The sequence below is a fragment of the Ailuropoda melanoleuca genome, chromosome 2 (genome assembly GCF_002007445.2).
Source record: "Ailuropoda melanoleuca isolate Jingjing chromosome 2, ASM200744v2, whole genome shotgun sequence".
Lineage (NCBI taxonomy): Eukaryota > Metazoa > Chordata > Mammalia > Carnivora > Ursidae > Ailuropoda > Ailuropoda melanoleuca.
In genome coordinates this window covers 135,645,407-135,651,406 of record NC_048219.1, presented here as the reverse complement: position 1 = coordinate 135,651,406, position 6,000 = coordinate 135,645,407, and positions in this window count along the sequence as shown.

The following is a 6,000-nucleotide window of genomic DNA, read 5'->3' as shown; positions in this document are numbered from 1 at the left end:
ACCAGTGTGGACCCACTAGAATGGATAAAGTTTTAAAGAACAACAATGGCAGGTGCTGGTGTTCTGTCATATAGTACAGGTGAGAATGCAAAATGATACAAGCACTTTGGGAAATAGTTGGACTACTTCTTAAAGCACAGATTTGTTACCCAGAAAAACTGCTCCTGTGTATGTATCAAAGGGAAATGAATACAGATGTCCATATAAAATCTTTATTGGGTGTTCATATCAGGTATCTTCATCATAATCTCAAACTAGAACAATCTAAATGTCCACTGATTGGTGAATGGAAAAACCGTGATATATTCATACAAGGAATATTATTCAGAAAAAGAAGGAAAAAAAAGAAATGAACTACTGATAATCACAATATAAATGAATCTCAAAATGATTGTGCTAAATGAAAAAAGGAAGACATAGAATCTTACATATTCAATGATTCCATTTAAAACAAATTCTAGAAAAGGCAAAACTACAGTGATAGAAATCACATCATGGTTGCCTAGGCCTGGGTATGGGATGAAGGGACCAAAGAGAAGCTTTTGGATGATGGAAATATTCAATTCAGTATCTTGCAGTTGTGGTTGCACAAGTAATTAATTACACATTTGGCAAAACTCACTGAACTGTACATATAAGATAGAGAATTGGATATAAATTATATATCAATAAATTTGATTTGAAAAATGTATAATTTGTTATGCTAAATCATATAGACACACATGTATGCAAAGAAAATTCTGGAAAAAGAGACTTTAAGGCATTAATTATGGTAATCTCCTGGTAGCCTATTTTTCTGGCAAGAAGTTAGATATAATGAACAAAGTATTTTCTTAAAAAAATATATACATGGGTAAGAAAATGCTATCAACATTTAAGAATAACTATCATAAGAAATTAAAGGAAATAAAAGATATCAATAAAAAGAAGGCAAGAAGAGAATGAAAAGAAGAAAATCAACAGTAAAATAAACAGGAAAAAATAAGATGCCAGAAATACATTCAAATACATAAGTAATCACAGTAAATAAAATAGATACACCTATTAGAATACAGTTTTTCATGCAGTATGGAAAGGGGAAGAAAGGATGACTTCAAAGTGGAGAACATGACAAGTAATACCTGGGTCAGATAATGGTCAAGATCAACAGGCATTAATCATGCTGATAGTATATAGCCCTGATATGATGTAACAAAACATCATATCTCTGTGATCTTCCTCCAAAAATTCTATACACCAGTCTAATCATGGGGAAGAGATCAAATTCCAAAAGAGTTGCATTTGGCAGAATCCCTGATTAGTACTCTTCAAAATTGTCAAGGTCATCCAAAACAAGGAAAGCCTGAAAAACTGTCACAGTCAAGAGAAGCCAAAGGAGACAGGACAAGGAAAAGTTGTGTGCCACCCTGTGTGGAATTTTGGAACAGAAACAGAACATTAGGTAAAAATGAAGGAAATCTGAATAAACTATGGATTTAGTTAATAATTCTCTATCAATATTAGTTCATTTTACTTGTAACAAATGTACTATATTAAATTAAGATGTTAATAACCAGGGAAACTGGGTGTGGCATATATAGGAACTTTGTACTACCTTACTTTTTCTGTAAATCTAAAACTGTTTAGAAAATGTTTAATTTAAAAATGTATTGTAAATCCATATACATACTAATATATGTATATGTGACAAATTACACACAAAAACAAAAATAACTCCGTAAAATTTGTTCTTAAAAAATGTAGTTTTAAGACTATAAATAAAAGAAACAAGTACTGGATATGTATTCCTCAAGAGATATACACATAAAAGGAAATCATAGGGTAAGATTGAAAGAAGAGAAAAAGAAACATAAACAAATGTAATTAAAGAATGGGGTGAAGCAATATTAACATCACACACTATACAATATATAATAAAAAGTACTAAAAGAGGTGAAGAAGAGGGGCGACTGGGTGGCTCAGTCGGTTAGGCATCCACACTTGGTCTCAGCTCAGGTGGTGAACTCAGGGTCCTGAGAGTGTGTTAGGCTCCACATTCAGCAGGAAATCTGCTTGAGATTCTCTCCCTCTCCTTCTGCCTCTCTACCCCTCTGCCTACCCACACATACTCTCTCTCTCTCTCTCAAATAAATAAATAAATAAAATTTTTTTAAAAAGGTGAAAAAGGACACTACCTAATGATTAAATGGAAAAACATAACCTATTACGGTGGCATTAAAATAAGTGGTCCAAAAAGCAACAGAATTGTAATAAATTATATATTCATAGAAAGAAATACTGTCATATATTTCTTTGAGAAACATTATGCCCTACAGAATTATTAGTAAGATTTAGATTACATGAAGAACACTACTGAGTTTGGTTTAACCTGCACACTGCAAATAAAGAATATACAATTTTTCCAGGAGCATAGGAAACTTTACAAAATTAAAATAGTCAATTTTAGAAATGGACAAGGTCATTTTGGAAAAATTTCTAAGAGTTATTAAGTTGTTTTTTAAAAAAAGTAATAAATGGGTAGGTGTGCTGATGAAAAGCCTCAAAATCAAAAAGATATAAATTCTCCTGGAATTAATTCCAAATAGTGTTCTTTTTAATATTGTTGCTATTGTTGGAACAGGCAAGCTGATGAACCTAAAATTCACATGGAAGAGGACTTGTCCAAACATAGCAAAGACAATTATGAATAATAAACAAACAAATAAATAAAGGGACAATTACATTTCCAGATATAAAAAATAGCACAATTTCCTTCCTTGCTTCCTTTCTTCCTCTTTCCTTCTCCTTCCTTCCTTCCCTCCCACCCTCCTTCCTTTCCTTCCTTCCTTCCTTCCTTCCTTCCTTCCTTCCTTCCTTCCTTCCTTCCTTCCTTCCTTCCTTCCTTCCCGCCTTCTTTCCTTTTAGCTTCCCTCAGGTCCTTCTGCTCTCCCTGTTTCTCCCTCCCTTCTGCCTTCCTTTCTGCCCTTTCTACTTATTTATGTAATGTAATCCCATAATGGAAAAGAGCAACTTCAGCCAAGGTATTGGAATACAATGTTCTGACTAGTGACTTCTCACACATTCCCACAGTCTTACATTATAATTTCAGGAACACTTTCTCTTCAGAAGTAGTCAATATTCTTTGGCTGAGCCATCAAATATATCCAAATGAAGGAGTGCCTTTGAACTAATGCTTTTTGAATTGCAAGATGGGTCCCAAGTTGGACTCTAGTAGAATTAATGATTTCATGAAATAGTACAAATCAGAGGATATTATAGATTAATAATTTATATATAATCTTAATAAATCATAGGATATCCCCTCACTATATTAGAGCACATACTAGTCTTACTATTTTTTTTTAAAGATTTATTGATCTATTTCAGAGAGAAAGAGACCACAGGCAGGAGGGGCAGGGAGAAGGGGAGAGAATCTCAAGCAGACACTGTGCTGAGCGTGCAGCCATACTCAGGGCTCGATCTCACAACCCTGAGATCACAACCTGAGCTGAAACCAAGAGTCAGCAGCTTAACTGACTGGGCCAGCGAGGTGCCCCACTAGTCTTACTCTTAATTCTGATCATGGTTTTCTTTTATTTAGTCTACAATATAAATGATAGATATGCTAGGGGCAACTGATTCTTGGGAAAACATTTATAAACCAAATTAGTTACATGAAGGTCTAAAGAAAAAAAGTGTTTTAAATAAATCCATACGTTAGTCCTGAAAGTAATGAAGTCTTTGTAAAAGTCATTTTGTATATTTTCCTCCTGCCCTCAATGGTAATGAATAGCTAATAATAGTGGTTATTGTTTATTGAATGCTTACTATAAGCCAAGCACTATGTTTAGCATTTTATTTGTATTACCTCCTTACAAAAAATCCATTGGATGGATATTGTTACTGTCCCCATTTTATAGATGACTTAGGGTGGTATATGGTAGAGGTAAGAATCAAGTCTATGTAATCAGAGTCTATTACACTTTAGTACTTCTGAGGAAAAACATGGGAATTGTCCATCTATTTTGTGTCTTAAAAAGAAAAAAACTATCTGTATAGATACTTATTTGTATCCCATCCTTTTCTAGAATGGAATGAAGGTGACATTCAAAAGTACTCTTGTGGTAGATTGTATTTATGGTCCCAATTCTTTGCTCTTTCCTCCATCCATGCCCTTTGCTTTGTGATATTATAGTTTATCTCACTATAGAGTGAGATAAGTTCATTTCTTCACCCTTTGAATCTGAGCTTGGCCATGTGACTTGTTTTGCCCATTAGAATGTGGCAAGTGTTCTCCATATAAGGTCTGAGCCTAAGCTGCAAGAGATCTTGCATGTTTCCACTTGCTGTCTTCTTTGGGCAAATATGTCTAGATAGCTAGGTGCTCGATGATGACAGATCTGTCCAGTAGAACTGAGCTGTTCCAAGTGCACCAGCTGAGGCCAGTCCAGATCAGTCTAGATGAGTAACATTCAGCCAACCTCCAAACATGTGAGTAAGCCCAACTCAGAAAGCAAAGCCACCTATCCAACTCCCAGTAACCTCCTACTGTGGCAATTTACAGGCCAAGGAACACCAGTCAGCAACCACCAGAAGCCAAGAGAAAGACGTGCACCAACACCTCTCTCAAGAGTCCCCTGAGGAATCGACCCTGCTCGATTCCTTGATTATAGGCTTCTGACCTCCAGAACCTTCAGAATAAATTCCCATTGTTTTAAGGTGACCAGTTTGCGGGACTTTGTGATGGCGGCCCTAGGAAAACAGTGTAGCTCAGAACAGACTTCGTGGCTTCTAAGATCTGAAAGAAGATTCATGAGCTTGAATATGGTGAGTGAGTGGGAGAGTGCATGAGGTGAAGGGGAGGAGACAGGCAGGGACCACATTATTTAGGGGAATAAGCTATGGTTTGGTTTTAAAAATTAGAAAAGAAGGAAATGAAGCTAAAAGAAAATAAGGGAAGGAAAGATATAAAGAAATCAGGAATAAATTTAAGTAAGCAAGTATCCATGTCATGGGTTCCCCTGTGCTTGTTAAAATTAGCCTATGAATTCTTTTTTCATTAAGATTTTATGTATGTGTGTATGTATGTATTTGAAAGAGAGAGAGAACAAGTGAGTGGGGGGAGAGGCAGAGAGAGAGGGAGAGAGAATCTCAAGCAGACCCACACTGAATATGGAGCCTGACTCGGGGCTTAATCTCAGGGCCCCAAGATCACATCCTGAGCTGAAATCAAGAGTCAGATGCTTAACTGACTGAGCCACCCAGGCGCCCCTAGACTATGAATTCTTTATCACCCTGTGCAGAGAGAAGCTCATGAATCAAAGTCACTGACAAGATCAATTCTAAGCTCCTTTGCATGTCATACAGGTCCCTCCATGACTTATTTTTGCTTATTTTACTTCTTAACACTTTATTGTATTTCTCACTTCCATATCTGCACATGCTGTTTGATGGAATATATCACCACCATCTGCCCCACATTCACTTGTCTTCTTCTTCATTATTTCATTCATTCATTCATTCAATAATTGAGCCTTTTCACTTTATCAGGCATCCTTTAGCATGAAGATATAGTAATAAACCAAGTAGATATAGTCCCCTTTACATAGAATTTTGATTTAGCAGTGTAGGCTGAAAATTAATGAGACAATTTCAATTGCGTCAAGCATGAAGAAAGAAAAGTTCAAAGCATTAGGTGGGGAGAATGTGACCCCCGGTCTTGAGAGTTGAAGATTGACTTCAGACTGAGATATAACTGATGAAAAGAGTTTGAAAGAGAATGGGGATGGCCTTATAATCAGAGGACACTGCATGGTCAAAGACCCCTGAAATGAAAAAGAGTATTTCTTGTTCCAACAATCTAAAGGATACTACTCTTTTCTGTCTCTCCCTTTGTCTTCCCCCTCTCTTGTTCTCTTTCCCTCTTCTTCAGTTGTTTTCCACTCAGAAGAGGTGGTATAGCATCATTTATTATTTGTGTGTGAAGTTATTTATTAAGATAAGCTCCAGTATCCTTACCCA